General features: G+C 24.5%; 1 protein-coding gene across 2 annotated transcripts in view; it reads right to left on the bottom strand.

The window, feature by feature from the left end:
• Nucleotides 1-15,882, bottom strand: part of LOC122497891 (potassium voltage-gated channel protein Shaker) — a 369,957-nt gene extending 354,075 nt beyond the window's left edge. For both annotated transcript variants that reach the window (XM_043605277.1, XM_043605276.1), the window contains exon 1: nt 15,721-15,882. The gene's annotated coding sequence lies outside the window, so the exon portion shown is untranslated. The remainder of the gene's footprint in view (nt 1-15,720) is intronic.
• Between the last annotated feature and the right edge of the window lie 823 nt (nt 15,883-16,705).

Below are 16,705 nucleotides of genomic sequence, written 5' to 3'. Positions count from 1 at the left end.
TATTTATTTAAAAAAGAAATTATTGATGTTTGTGAATAATTTTACAATTAATGAAATTCGTAAATAAATGTAATAGAACAATTTTTTGAGTTTCTAATAATATTTAGAGTGAATCAGAATATTTTTTAGGGTCAGGGAAAAAGTGAGAATTTTGTCTAGAAATCAGGGAAAAGTCAGGGAAAAATAAAATTAAATATTTGTGGCAACCCTGTTTAAGAACAGAATAATTATAATTTATAATACTAAATTTCAGCATGAAATATTCTAAAAAAAAGTTCCTAAGCATATATTCTTAACTTCAGAATAAATTTTCTCCATTTTCTCCAGCGTCGAATCAAATAAATTTCATTTCACTGTAAAACCTTCTGTCAAATATAAAATATTACAAAAAAAAACATAAAAAAATTTCAAATTTCAAACGATTTAAATAAAAATTATAAATTCCCTCTGTGAAAATTTAACGAGAATTAAAAGAGGGAAAATTAACGAGAGAAATGATCTGGATAATGAAAAGGGAAGAGAAAAAAAAATAAAACGAAACAAAATATATATCTAGAGAGAAGAAAAATGAAATGTCAAACCAATTTACGAAAATGTGTGAAAAATTGCTGTTTTCATCAGGGAAACAATACATGAATGAATGGAGTAAACTCTCTCTCTATATATATAGTCACAAATTGAGGTTTTAATGAGAATGAAAAATCTATCATCGCGCGCATATATATAGTAAGGGTCAGAACCAACTCAACTACAACCACCACCACTGCTGCTGTTGCATCATATATATCGAGGAACGCAACAAATTGCCTCATTTTTGGCAGGAAGCCATACCTTCCAATTCAACTAGCCCTGTGAACTCGTCTGTCACAGTCATCTCTAATAATTTCAACTTCAAAATATCCAATGTGCACGAAATATGCCAGTATTTTTTCGAAAAAAAACCAAAGATCCTGCCCGAACAAATAAACTCAAAATTACTTCGTGTATATGCACAATATTTTTTGTTTTTTATTCATGACGAAAAAAGAAAATAAAAACGAAGACAAAAACAAAATTTTTGTTAATTTGAAGAAAATTTTCTTTTTAATAAATTTATAATTTTATAAGGGGCGCATGATTATTCCCCAAAATTCAATTTCATATTTTTCAAAACATCGAAATTCTTATTATCGAAATTTCATTTCACATAATTTTCATATTTCGAAATACCATTGAACATAATTTTTAATGTTTCGAATTATTCTTTATCCTAATATTTAATTATTCGAATTATTCTTTATCCTAATATTTAATTATTCGAATTATTCTTTATCCTAATATTTAAATATTAGAATTATCCTTTGACATCATTTTTCATACGTCGAAAAATTCTTTGACATATAAATTTTGTTATTTCGAATGACTCTATTTGTCATAATTATTAATCCTCCGAATTGACATTTGACATAATTTTCAAAATTCGAATTATTATGTTATATAAATTTCATTTTTCTAAATTATATTTGCCAGAATATTCATTCATAAGAATATTGATGTGGATTTTTGTAAATTTTTTAACATAATCGGATTTTTGCGAAGAATTATAATACTTTTGGCAATAATTGAATTTTTTTGTGAAATTTTTTTGAAATAGTAGACATCGAAAATAATTGAATTTTGTCAAATTTTTTAAATTAATTAAATTTCTACGAAAAATTTTATGAAAATTATTTTGAAAAAAATTTTACTCTTTCAAAGAATTGAATTATTTATGAAAATAATTCAATTTTTTAAACAACTTTATTTAAAAATGTATTGAAAATAATACTTAAATTGTAATAAATAAATTATAGCAAAATTTTTTAAAGTAATTGAATTTCTTTGCTGAGTTTTAATAAAATTTTTAAGCACAATTACATTTTTCGAGAAATTCCATTAAAATTATATTAAAAATGAAAAATAATTGAAAGTCTGTGATGAGTTGTATTATGTATTTATGAAAATAATTGAATCCCTGTAAAAAATTTATGAAAATCATTTCTTAAATATGACATTTCGAAGATTTGAAGGTTATGTCACATGAGAGAATTCGGGTAAATGTGTATTATACCATTTAAATATTTTTATGAATGAAAATTCTGGCAAATATAATTTAGAAAAATGAAATTTATGTATTTATATTTCGAAAGTTTGAAAATTATGTCAAATGGAAATTCGGAAGATTAATAATTATGACAAATAGTCATTCGGAATAACAAAAACAAAATTTATGTCAAAGAATTTTTCGACGTATTAAAAATGATGTCAAAGGATAATTTTAATATTTAAATATTAGGATAAAGAATAATTCGAATAATTAAAAATTATATTCAACTGTATTTCGAAATATGAAAATTATGTGAAATGACATTTCGATAATAAGAATTTCGATGCTTTGAAAATTATGAAATTGAATTTTGGGGAATAATCATGCGCCCCTTGTCAGTTAAAAATAACTGATGTTTTAGTAAATATTTTTTAATTGATTCAATTCAGTCAAGTTTAACTAATTTTTCAGTTATTTTTTACTGAACAGATTTAGAGAGAATGCAACGTTCTATATTTTCCCAGATTTGTTTTAAATGAAGAACAGAAAATATTATCGACCTTTTTTAGTTGGAATTTTAATTTATAATTTTTTTTTTTTTAAATTAGAAAAACTCTAATCATCCCAGAAAAAATTATACCAATATTATAATAATAGATACCAGTATAATAATAGTTCATAAGAATAATGAAAAAAAAATAAACGAACCAAATAAGTTGAAAGTAATTTCTAACGCGGTGTACAATTTTCAACAATATTGAATATTCACAGGTAGCATTTTTAAGCAAAAGCTTTATTTGTTCCCTTTAATTTTGAATTTAAGAGCGAACATTATAACAATGAATTTTCAATTTTGTACATTTGTCTGGTCATGACAATATATTTCAGTAATTGTTAAATTCATATTATTTGGAAAATTTCAAAAAAGAATTTAAATTTTAACTTTAAATTATAATTTAAAATCCAGTTAAATTATCGAAAATTCATTTTGTAAAATCTTCACTTTTAATGAAAATTGTCTGTATTAAAAGTAAATTGAATTACATTTCTTTTCAAATTAATAAATGGTTTTTTAAATTGAATATACCTAGTTCTTAAAATATAAATCTATTTTTTGATTTTTTTTTTTAAACAATTCTTTAACGATTCTTTTCATTCTTAAAAAATAATTGTTTGAACCGAAGAAAATATCTAAGAAACAAAAGTAAAAGCAAATGATTTCTTTAAAAAATAAAAAATATATTTTTCTGGGTGTATTTAAAAAAAAATTTTAATTACTATTAACCCTCAAAATTAAAGATTTAGTTATTTTTTTATATTTTTTTTTTGTATAATATTTGTTTTTGAAGATTAACAATAAAAAAGCTTTTTTATTTACAAAAAGAAATAGATAGAAAATGTTAATAAAAAAACGTATACCAAATTAAAATACAATTCATATAATTAATTATAATTTAGTTAATTAATTTAATAAAAATATTAATGTATAAAAAAATAGTTTTGTCTCTAAAATGAAAGAAGTTTCTTAAGGAATTCTCATTTTTTGGAATTTTAAAACTTTTCCTCCAGTATTTTAATTATTATTTTGTAAAGCAGATAATAAAAATTCTCAAAAGCTTTTTAAAACTATTCAGCTTCAAAATTATTAAATATCAAAATGAAGGGTCTCACAAACACAGAATGAGCTTCACGTGCCAAAAATTCTTCGTTACATCAAAAAATATTTCGTTTAGAATATCAAAGTTTTCTTGAAACTATCAGATTGATACTAAAGTGTATCAAATTGATACCAAAAATCAATTTTTGATTTGATCCACATTTTTTGTATCAATTCGTTGCAAAAACTTAAAATAAAATTAAAAATTAAAAATTAAATTTGATACTTAAAGTGTATCAAATTGGTACCAAAAACTATCAAATTGATTAGTATTAATTTAGTACAAATTATAGTATAAAGATTGTTGCCAAAAATTCAGATAAATTTTTTATTTGATCCACATTTTTGGTATCATTTCGTTGCAATTTGAAACTTTTACGTTAACAATGATTTTTTAAAATTAAAAAAAGCACTTTCTTCAATATTAAATTAATAAAATTTTTCCCAAAAATGAAATTTCTTATATTCCTTTTCCATATTTCTATAATTTCTCTTCTATGTCAAGTCTCAAGTTTTTTTTTTTTAATATTCATCCGATAGCACTCGAGAACCATTAACACAAAATGCATATTACGAAACTTCAACTCTCAATCACATATCTTGAAAATGTATAACACCCTACACCAGAGAGGCATTTCTATATAACTTTATGTGTGCAATATAGAGAGAAAGACAGAGAGTCAGAGACAATGCCATGTGCAGATCTTTGAGAAAGGCCATATTATTTGAAATATTCTCACCACGTACTTTTGTTCTATATATGTATATGTGAATGCGTTCCTATCCTATTTATAAGGGTGAAGCCATTATGTTTTATCCGTTTTATTCGCGTTAGCTATTTCAACAATACAATCGGATTTTGTATAAATATAAAACGATTTATCAAAATTCCAAGAGAGAAGAACACGTCTAACTATAGAATATATAAACGAATTATTTTCAGGATTGCTCCCTTATATATATATTGTCTTCGTGGGTAAATCCCCCTTTATCATTAAAACAATGAGAGCGCGCGACAACAGGTGTTGCCTCGTTTTCGATTCACTGACAATGATCGACGGAGCTTTACACTAATCAAGCATTAACATTCCTCGAATTAATTTGTGGCCTTACACCAAAATTTACTTAATATTCATCAAAACCAGCGAGTGAAATCTATAGCAAATTCCATTATTGTACAAATGTTGACTCAATTTCGCATCACTAAGTGCACTTTTAGAGAAGAACTGGTGAAAATCAATTTAAAGTTAATTTGTTAAATAAGTTTAACGCAGAAAAAAAGAAGTGTTATTTTAACACTAAAAGTATTTAGTGTTAAAACAACACGCAACATTTTTAACCGACACTGTGTGATTTTAACACTTCATTAGTGTTAAAATAACACTAGAGTGTGTCAAATTAACACTAGAGGGTGTTAAATTAATATACATTTTTAATGGAGTTAAAATAACACCAAAATTGTGTTAAAACAACATTATCTGAAAACTACACGCAACAAATTTAACACATATTTTTTTCTGTGAAATTAATTAATGTTATTTTTTAAAGGGTATAGTCGGATAAGTATATGGAAAAAGTGCCCCCGCTTGTATTTTTATCATATTTTGCCCATATATTCCTACCCACTTAAAATTAACTTTCTGAAATTTTCAACTCAAAATTTTGAGTTTTATGGGAGCTATGGAGGGGGAAAGAAAAATCAAAAAACGCATTATTTTCTCGGAAACTACCGAATCGATTTTAATGAAATTTAAATATGTTAAAAAGACAAGTAAAGAGATTACAAAGAAAAATTTTCAAAAAAAATTATTTTTTTCTACTGAAGAGCGACACCTCTAGTTATGCTCTCGTTTTACTCTCTTAACTATCCTACTTTATAAAAAAAATTATTCCCATCATGATTTCAGGGTGCGTCACGGTGAAAAACTCTAAAAAAATCCTACACGGTACATTTTTATGTTGTATATGAATGGTTAATTTTCAAAAGTCTATGAAATTCTTTTACAAATTATGACTTAGAGATTTTCTGAATACAAATCTGAAGTTAATGTTAAAAAAAAATTAACATTTTTTTCAAAAAATTGACAAAATCTTTGTTCTTTGAAATTTTCAAAAAAAAATTTTCTTAATTCTATTGAAGAATTCTAACTTCTTACTACCTTCTTTTTAAATAAAATTATCAATTTAAAAATTTTATAATTTCAATTTCTGTTGAAAACACTAAAAAAGTTCAATTTTGGAGAAATTACAAATATAATTGCAGAAATTCAATTATTTTCAAAAAAAAATAAAATTCTTCTTATAAAATTCAACTATGTACAAAATTTGAAAAAAATTCCATTTTATCTTTATAAATAACAAAATTCTTCTCCAAAGTTCAATTATTTTCATAAATATCAAAAAAATTCTGGCCCTAATTTCAATTATTTTCAAAAATAAAATGCATTTTCCTCATTTCAATTATTTTCAATATCTACTATTTTAATAAAATTTCCCAAAAAGAATTCAATTATTTAAACAAAATTTTAATAAAATTGTATGCAAACATTTAATTTTTTTCATAAATAATAAATTTTTTTTAAGGAATTCAATTATTATTTTCATAAAAACTTTGACCTGAAATTTTGAGGTTATTTCCATCTGTTGGCCTTTTGTTTTTGGCCTGAAGTTTTAAGGTGAAATCCACTTTTTATACACGGAAAAAATAAGTTCAGCAGATTTTACGAAACTAATTTCGCACTAGCGGATATTTAAGATTCCTAGACGAAGTTTTTCAAAAACCCAGAAACTTTCACTACTTTAAGCAGAACAATTGTCGAGAAACTGCAACCAGTGTTGTAATTTATAAAACAAGCTTGAATGTAGAAATGTTTCGTATTTTCTGGTGAACATTTTATCAGAAAATGGTAAAAATGTTTCGTGCAATCTAAAAACGCGTGGTTTGAGTTTCCACTTCGCTGTCTATCGTGAATTCTCGAACACAAAGTTTCGTAAAATTCTATACGGGGTGTACCAAAAGTCGCGTTATAAATAGATATGTTGAAGCTTGTCTCGTCGCGTCGGTATTAACTTGTCTGCTGTATATAGATATAATATGTGGAAGGAAAAAGAGAACTGCTTTACCTGCCGGTAACATTTGGATAATTGTTTTCTTTTACGTATTTCACATTTTTTTCATTGTTCCAAATTCGTAACATTTTTTATGTGCTTTTGTAATCCAAACTTTTAATTATTATTAATTTCTTTTAATTTACAGTCCAATAAATTTTATAGTTTATCATAATATTTACCGATGACAATATATATATTAATTTCTCAAGTTTTAACTGTTATTACTTCAAATTTTAGACAATTTAATATAAACATTTTTTGAGTTTGAATTTAATTTTGAAAATTTTTTGTCAATTTATTTATAATTTAAAATTAAGAATAAAATTATTTTCTAAAAATTGAAAAATTTTATAGAGATTTTATAACTAATTATAATCAAAAAATGTTATTTTAAAAACCATAAAATATTTTGTATAACTTTTAAAAAAATGATTTTTTTAAAAATTAATATTCAGTATATTGACATTTCTCACAAGCGCAGTTTTAATCTCCTCAGTTAGTATATAAAGAAACTCAATTCTTTCATCTACAAGTGCGAGTTATATTGTATGTGCGTTGCGTCAGAATTCGTTTATATGTATGCGTATTTCCGTTAAGTTAGTGTCAGAATAAAATAAGCCAATCCAAGCGAACCATTGCGTTGTAGAGTGCAGTCACATGTGTCGAACCAATCATCTATCTCCTATAGAAGACGAGAAAAAATGGTCTTGAGAGCTCATTGGTACATTAAGAAATTCTTTTTTCTGCTTTATTCGCTTTTTCTCCGTGAATATTTTTTTCCGTGGCGCATGCGCTTCAGGCTAAACATTTTACAAAACTCTTGAATTAGAACGTCCAACCGATCATTTGTGAATTCCATAGAATTTTTTTTGAGTTTTCGAGAAACGCAGTCATCATATATTACTATTGATTCTGTTTTATCTTATACTAAACTCCTCTCCGTATCCGCTATTCCAAAATTAGTTTCGTAAAATGTACTAAATTAATTTTTTCCGTGTACTACATTTTTTAATAAAAATAAAATACTAAAAAGACTAACTAAATACTCTCTAAATTTAAATTAGTAAAAATGTTTACTAATTTTGAATTAGTAACTGACTTTTTGCTTTTGAATAAATAAATTTTACTATTCAATAGTAATTTCTACTAATTTATTAGTAAATTTTACTAATAACCTGGAAATGTCAGGGAATTTTGATTGAAATCCTGGAAAATTGTTGTTCTCTAAAGTTGTTGTGTTCATTCTTGAAATCTAATTTCACTTAAATATTTCAAAATTAATTCAATTTCAAAAGAATTTCGTTTACAATTTTCTTAAGTAGATGAACTTTAAAAGATTTTGATTTAAAATTTTGTAAAATTTCAATTTTACATGAATTATTTAAAAATATAAAAAAACTTAATTTAAAAAAAATTTTAAAACTAAAACTCTTCTGAAATTAGTTAATTTTTTAAATTATATATTTAACTAGTTTTATTAAAAATAATAATGGATTTAAAGAAGAATTTTAGTTAAAACCACAAAAAAAAATTGAAGTTTGAAGCAATTGCAAATTATTGCAGAAATTCAATTATTTTCAAAAGTAGTAAAATTCTTCTCAGAAATTCAATTATTTTCAAAAATTTTAATAAAATTCTTGGCAGAAGTTCAATTATTTTCAAAAATAAAATGCATTTTTCTAATTTCAATGATTTTCAATATTAACTATTTTTTAATAAAATTTACCAAAAAGAATTCAATTATTTAAAAAAAATTTAATAAAACTGTATGCAAACATTTAATTATTTTCATAAATAATAAAAATTTTACAGGAATTCAATTATTTTCATAAATAATAAATTGTTTTTAAAGAATTCAGTTATTATTTTCATAAAAAATAATTTAAAATTCAAGAAAATAATAATTGAATTAAAATGATGAAAATAATTTTGATGAAGTAACAGTAACCCTTAAGTAGTAATTTGTAAAAGAATTTCATAGATTTCTGAAAATTAATCACCGGCATACACCCTGAAATCTTGAGGGGATTAATTTTTTATAAAGTCGGATAGTTAAGAGAGTAAATTGAGAGCATAACTAGAGGTGTCTCTCTTCAATAGAATAAACAATTTTTGGAATTTTTAAAGTAAAAAATTCGAAAATTTTTATTTGTAATCTCTTTACTTGTTTTTTTAAAATATTTAAATTTCATTAAAATCAATTCGGTAGTTTTCGAAAAAAATGCGTTTTTTGATTTTTCTTTCCCCCTCCATAACTCCCACAAAACTCAAAATTTTGAGTTGAAAATTTCAGGAATTTACTTTTAAGTGAGTAGGAGACCACCACAAATGGTGGAGAACTATTAAATAAGTAAAGAATTTTTGAAGAGCCCAAAAATAATTAAGCTAAATGCCATAAAGCAGAAGAAAAAATGGTGAATTTTAAGAAATTCGGTTTTTCGAATTTTTGATAATTTTTAATAATTTTTGATTTTTTACCAAAGGGTGGAGACTATTAAATAAGTAAAGTATTTTTAAAGAGCCCAAAAATAATGAAGCTAAATACCTTAAAACAGAAGAAAAAATGTTATATTTTTAGAATTTCGGTTTTCCGAATTTTTGATAATTTTTGATTTTTTGTTAAAGGGTGGAGACTATTCAAATAGTAATATTTCCCTACCGAAATAGCTAATGATAACTAATTATTATTTTTTTCCGGTCAAATTAAATTCCCGGCTATTTCCTCATTTTCCAGATTGGTAGAAACACTGTTAAATGTTTCGGTAGAAACTAAAACCCGTTGAAGTCGGGTATACGACCTCGGGTACGACAGCTACAGTAGTATTTTATAATACAATATGTTATAGAATAGTGTAAGACAATATAAAATACATGTAGGTCACCAATTTCGAAATAATTAATTAACAAATAACATCGAATTATTCCATCTACTTAATAGATGAATAATAAACCTTTGTTGCAAATTTTCTTCCCTGAGAACGAATTCATTCTCAACGTAATTCAAGTTATTAATGAAATTCAAAGTGTGAGAATGTCTAAAGTAAAATGAATTCAGAAGAAACAATGTCACTCCTAATCCTCTTTATATTTCATTTGCCTTCCGTTTTAGAAATAATTATAAACATATATATAAATCCGGAGGGAAATTTTTCACGCCTTCATTCAATTATAAAAACCGTATTTTGCATAATACGCAAAATCTCGAAGAATAAATTCACAAGACAAATTTATATATATCAAATATAGAAATCAAACACAACATTTCCACATATATATACTTAATTGGAGAATAATATATATGTAATTTCAAAACCCCCCAGTGAGTTGTATAATTGAATCGTTTTGCTGTAAGGGGTGATTCAGTTATATACCTGGTGTCATCCTTGCTGATTGGAATTCAATAGCATTAAATTCTCAAAAGGGAAATCAATTTAGTTTCAAGGAACCGAGACGGAGGTTCTATATTATTACCATTAGAAAATCTCTGTTCGAGACTCATCTCGCGCATTGATATTACAATTTCATTTTTCTTTTTTCAAAGATAAAAAAGCCACTTTATTCACAATTTCTCCTCTGTGCTTTTTTTACAGAAAAAAGAAATCTTGAAAAAAATGCGAACAAGTCGAAAGATGGAAAAGACAAAGAAGAAGAAGAAATAAGGGAACGAATAAATGTTCCCTAACCTAGATAACATTGAGTAACTGGATCATTCTCAGGATACTCCGAGCACCTGCTCTCCGTCATCTTCAAAGGATTCGGAACATTCTACGAATACCAATCGAAACAATGTTAACTGGAATGCAAAATTACTGTAAGAAGAGTCTTTCTCAAGTGGTTCATTTCGCGTTCGTTAAATTTTAATAATAATAAATATAATGTTACCCTATTTTCCAGAGCACAAGAAATTACTTATTGAGCTAAAAAAAATACTTCCAACTGCTTTTGAAATTTACATAATTTTATGCTAATCATATTATTTATTATATTATAATTAAATTTCACATTTCTACTTTTCCCTGACCTGTGTCAACCCAGAACAAATTTTATTTTTATCCAATCATATTTGTGCCAAACAAAAAAAGTATATACACTGCTGTTAAAATATTTAATTTTTAATGTATTCTTTATACGATTATAATATAAAATTATTTTTATTATTGCATAATCATCATCATCATCATCATCACCATCATAATTACTAAATATTTATTAAAATTCTCCACTGACTAAAATATACATATATTATATTTCGTAATTAAAATTTCACGATTTTCTAACGAGAGAATACATATAATTATTATTTTAATTGGAATATCAAGTGTTTGATTATATATTGATCAAGTGCATGAAGATGACAAATTGATAAAACAAGAAACCATAATAATTATATACATCATAATAAAACATTGAGTTAAATAATTAATAATTCTTCAATGTGAGAATGAATATAACAGTAATCACAATTTTTTATTAGTTAATAAATCCTGCTACTACAAAAGGATGGGTAATAAAGTGACACGCTATGACGTCATAGGACAGAGCATTAAACATTCTCGGCAATCTAATTTTCAAACTATACAAGGGAAGATGTCAAAATTACGATTTAATTAATCCTTTCACGTCCAAATGATTCATTTCTAATTTATATATGCTCTTATTCTTTATACATATATATATATATATAACCTAAAATATATATATTTAAAAATCATTTCAACAATATGGGATGAAAGGTTTATTATTAAATTTTGTAAAAATAAATCACATCTTGAAAGTCTGAAGCAATGTATAATTATAAATAAAAAAATTAAAGTTTGAAACAAAATCTGTAAATAATACAAATAAAAATGAAACAACATTAATAAACAATAATATATTAAATAATGAAATAAATTTATTAAAAATGAATAAATTCGAGATAAATAAATAAAGGAATGTAATTGCATTTTTTAAATTTATAAATTATATGCAAATTAAAGGATTCTTTTTTATCGTTTTATGTTGGAACACCTTCAATTCCAGCATCTTTGCGTTTAAAATAAGATTGCAGAGAAGTTTTTAATGTCTCGAACAATGACGTCAGAATGTGTTACATGCAAGCATAAATTTTTCAGTTTATTACTATTGATAATCTTATAATTCCTCTGATACAAATCTTTTTTAAAAATTTTAATTAAGTACACTAATAATAATAATAACAATAATAATAATAATTATTATTATTATATAATATATAACTTTTATATTATAAAAAAATTTTAAAAAAAAATTTATTTATTATTATTTTTTATTTCTTATTTCTTATTATAATAATAAATAAAATTAATATATATGACTTTTATATAATAATTATTATAATATAATAAAGGGTCATTCACAAACTACGTCACGCTTTTTTGGACTGATTTTTACCCCTTCCCCCCACTTCGTCACATTTTTTTTACATCCAAAAAAATTTTTTTTCCACACTTCATCACACACAACTTGACACCCCCCCCCCCACCCCTAGGAGTGTGACGTAGTTTGTGAACGACCAGTAATAGTAATAAATAATAATAACAATTATAATAATAAATAAATATTTATAAATACATAATATTATTATTATTATTATTGAAGTCAATAGTTGTAATGAATAATTATATTTGTAATAAAATTTGTAATTGGAAATTTGTCATCAATTTGTGATAAAAATAACAAAAGAAATAAAAAATATAAAAAGCAATAAAATTAACGTAATAAAAATAAAAAATATAAATGAAGATAATAATGAAAATAATAAAAAAAATAATAATAATAATTAGTAATAATAATAAAATAGTGATAATAAGAAATAGTAGTAATAAAAATATTAATACTAATAAAAACCCAATAATCGTATTCTAAACTATTTTCACCCTATTTTTAAGAAACAGATTATTATTATTTTAAACTTTGACAAAAATTAATAATAATTAATCAGTAAAATTATAAATTTTTCAATGCCGAAAAATAAATTCTTAATACTTCGATCAAATAATTTCGCTTTTTCAATATCATCAATTCCATTCCGATATATATTTTTAATCCTAATAAATAATTTCTTAATTAAATTTACGTTAAAAGTGCTTTCAAAAAAAAAAAAAAAAAAAAAAAAAAATTGGAACTGAGATTATAAATATTTATCAGAATCATTTTTTAAATTAGCAAATGGAGCATTAAAATTGAATAAATTGATTTTTTAAAGTAATGAATATTAATAATTCTCCTCACTTGCTAGACAGTATAATGGATTTTAATAAATACTACCCAAAAAAAAGAAAAAACTTACATTTAGGTATTTCAAACAAAATCAATTCAAAATATTCTTTATTTCTTATTCTTCATTTTTATTATTCAAATGATTAAAATTAATAAAAATAATAAAAATAATAAAAATAATAAAAATAATAAAAATAATAAAAATAAAGTAAAATAATAATAAATGATAATATTTAAATAATAATAATTGTCCTGAATAAAAAGAGTGTTTTTAAATAAATTATCACCACGTATTACAAACGAACAAATTTCCAAATCGAAAAAAAGTAAAAAAAGTTGATTGAAATTAAAGAAATTATTCTTCGACTCCATTATGATGTCTGAAACTTTTTTTTTTTTATTTTAAAGAAACTTTTCTCCGCATTCAAAAGAAAACTGTTCTTCATTCTGAATAAAAGAGAAATTTTTTTGTTAATTTTATTGACATAAAGAAACAATTCACTGATTGTGAATGAATAACAAAGAGCGAGAAATTGACTTCAAATGCTATATATACAGTCGTTATACATAAAACAGAAAACGACGGAAGAATTTTTAAAAATGTTTCTTAATAAAAATTTATTATATTATTAGCATTATTCTATAATAGTTTTAATACTAATAAAAAAGAAGATTAAATATAAAATGACAAAAACACTGAGATTTCGTAAGAAGAATATATATATAGAAGAATATTAAAAAATATATGGATAATATTAGAAAATATGGACAATATTAAAAAATCCAGATAACATCACAGTTTTTCTAAGGATATCAAAATTGAGACAAAAAAAGTAGCAAAATTGTTGCAACGCAACAATTTTGCTACATTTTTTGTCTCAATTTGTTGCGATGCAATAATTTTTATGTATTTTTTGTGTCAATTTATAACCTTAGAATAAAAACTCTGATAAAAGTATAGATAATGTTAAATATAGATAATGTTAAAAGATACAGATAATATTTAAAAAGTACAGCTATTAAAAAATATCTGTTAAAAAATGCATTGCAACAAATTTGATACGTTTTTTTGTCTCAATTTGTTATTATTAGAAACACTATATATGTGCGCAGAATATTAAAAAATAAAGATAGTATTTAAAAATGCAGATAGATATTTTTAAAATATCTAAAAATATAAAGTGAATATTAAAAATATACTAAGAATCTTAAAAAGTACAGATAATATTAAAAAAATAAAGACAACAATATTAAAAAATATTGATAAGAATATTGAAAAATATTAATAAGAATATTAAAAAATATCGATAAGAATATTAAAAAATATCTATATAAGTAGTTATATAAAAGTATTGAGAAAAGTATTAAAAGTAGAATATTGAAAAACAGATAGAACTATATACAATATTCATAAAAATATTAAAATATACCATTATCATATTATAACAGATAAAAATACAGAAAATTATGAAATAACAAGTTAACGAAAATACTCATCTCTGCTTTAATAATATTGATCTCGTAATACAGCAATTATTAAAAAAATATCAGGAAAACATTTTCTTCCTCTATATCATTCCTCGTGTATAAAATTGACTTTTAAAAGGTGTTAAGACGATTTCGATATTCCGTGACTGAGATATTGAAGAAAAATATAAAAGGGGAAGTATTAAACTACAACTGACGTATCAAGAAGGTACAAGATAAAATATATAATTGGCATTCAGGGGAAGTATATCCTTGCGTGCACAATGCATGCTAAGATGCTTAGATACGAATATAAAGAAGAATAAAAAAAGATAATACAAAAAATTTTTGTGCGTAAAAGAGAGCTACTTTCTATAAAAAAGAAAATTCCTTTTTTCTGCAAAAGCAAAAGTGGAGAAAATCCTGAAACCAAATAATTGCACAGTGTTTTCAAGGCATCGCGATGGAAATAAATAGAAAGAAATTGAAATAAAAAGAAAGAAATTGAAATGAATAGAAAGAAATTGAAATCAACAGAAAGAAATTGAAATCAACAGAAAGAAATTGAAATCAACAGCAAGAAATTAAAATGAATGGAAAAAATTGAAATGAACAGAAAGAAATTAAAAATTAATAGAAAATAAAAACTTTCGAAAAAATCTAAAAGAACAGAAAGCCGGCGTAAGCTTATTAGTGAGAGAATCGTCGCAAGTGTTTTTTCAAAGAAACAAGTTTATACCGCAAGTTTTATATGAGTGTGCGAAAAAAAATATCCCAGAAGTGAATTTTTTTCTTTCGCGCGCGATTATTAGAAATGACTATAATATAGCGGCATTCACAAACAGATGAAGAAGAAGAAGAAGAAAAAAAGACAATATCTTGAAGAGAAGAGAACTTGAAAGACGATGAGCGCTGGTCATTCCGAAACAGGGTTTAGTGGTCAATCAATCCACATCTAAGAATATAAGAGCTAGCCAAACTGTCAATACGCCCCATTTTCATCAGTTGTGAGAAGATTGGCTTCATCTAATTGATTCCAAATATATACAGGTTGTTGTAGTCAAGAACAAATTCGATAATGCCCATCAAGTGCGGAAATTGAATCACGATGATGATGGATGTTTTTGTTGTTCTTGCCGTGAGACACATGTGCGAGACGCAGCAAAAAAAAAAAACTCACATTGCTTGAGCATATCATTTTTTTTTTTATGTATTCTTCTTATTATAAAAACCGTTAATGCCAAATTGGGCAGTGCCTTTCTTCTTCTTGATTTTAGTTCTATATTTTACTTCTGTATTTTATTTTCTATTTTAATTTTTGTAATTTCGTATTTCAATTTTGTATTTTATTCGGTATTTTATTTGGTATTACATTCGGTATTTTATTTCTTATTTTATTCGGTATTCTCTTTTGTATTTTAATTTGCTATTTTAATTTGTTTTTTCAATTTGGTATTTCAATTTTGTATTTTAATTTCGTATTTCAATTCGGTATTTTAATTCCGTATTTTAATTTGGTATTTCAATTCGGTATTTCAATTTTGTATTTTAATTTGGTTTTACAATTTAGTATTTTAATTTGGTTTTACAATTTAGTATTTTAATTTGGTTTTACAATTTAGTATTTTAATTTGGTTTTACAATTTAGCATTTTAATTTGGTTTTATAATTTAGTATTTTAATTTGGTTATACAATTTAGTATTTTAATTTGGTTTTACAATTTAGTATTTTCATTTTATTATTTTAACTGATATTTTCTTTGGTTATTTAAACTGGTATTTTATTTAGTATTTTAGGTATTTGGTATTTTAAATTGAAATTTGTTATTAGAAATCTCTTTTTTTTTGCAGGTGGTATTCACTTGGTCCGGGTACGACGACGAGACGATAGGGTTAAGTCGCGTGTCTCGGATTGCCCGAAGCGAGTATAGTATAAGGGTATAGAGAGCAGGAAGTAAAAGGAAGCGAGCCAGGCAGACTGGCCGAGCACAGCCAGCTTAGCCGAAGGAAGCGTCTCGTCAGACGCACGAGACTCCCGCGCGGAGTCCAACGTTCCGCCTCACTGCCGGGCTCACTGCAGGCTGTGACGCACCATCCCCTTCTACCTCTGCTGTTTCTACCTCCGCCTCCCTGCTCCCGCGCTGCGGCGACCACCTTCGCAACCC

This window comes from Leptopilina heterotoma, unplaced genomic scaffold (assembly GCF_015476425.1).
Source record: "Leptopilina heterotoma isolate Lh14 unplaced genomic scaffold, ASM1547642v1 Lhet_14, whole genome shotgun sequence".
NCBI lineage: Eukaryota > Metazoa > Arthropoda > Insecta > Hymenoptera > Figitidae > Leptopilina > Leptopilina heterotoma.
Note: the sequence above shows the minus strand (reverse complement) of the source record. Positions and strands in the feature narration are given on the sequence as shown.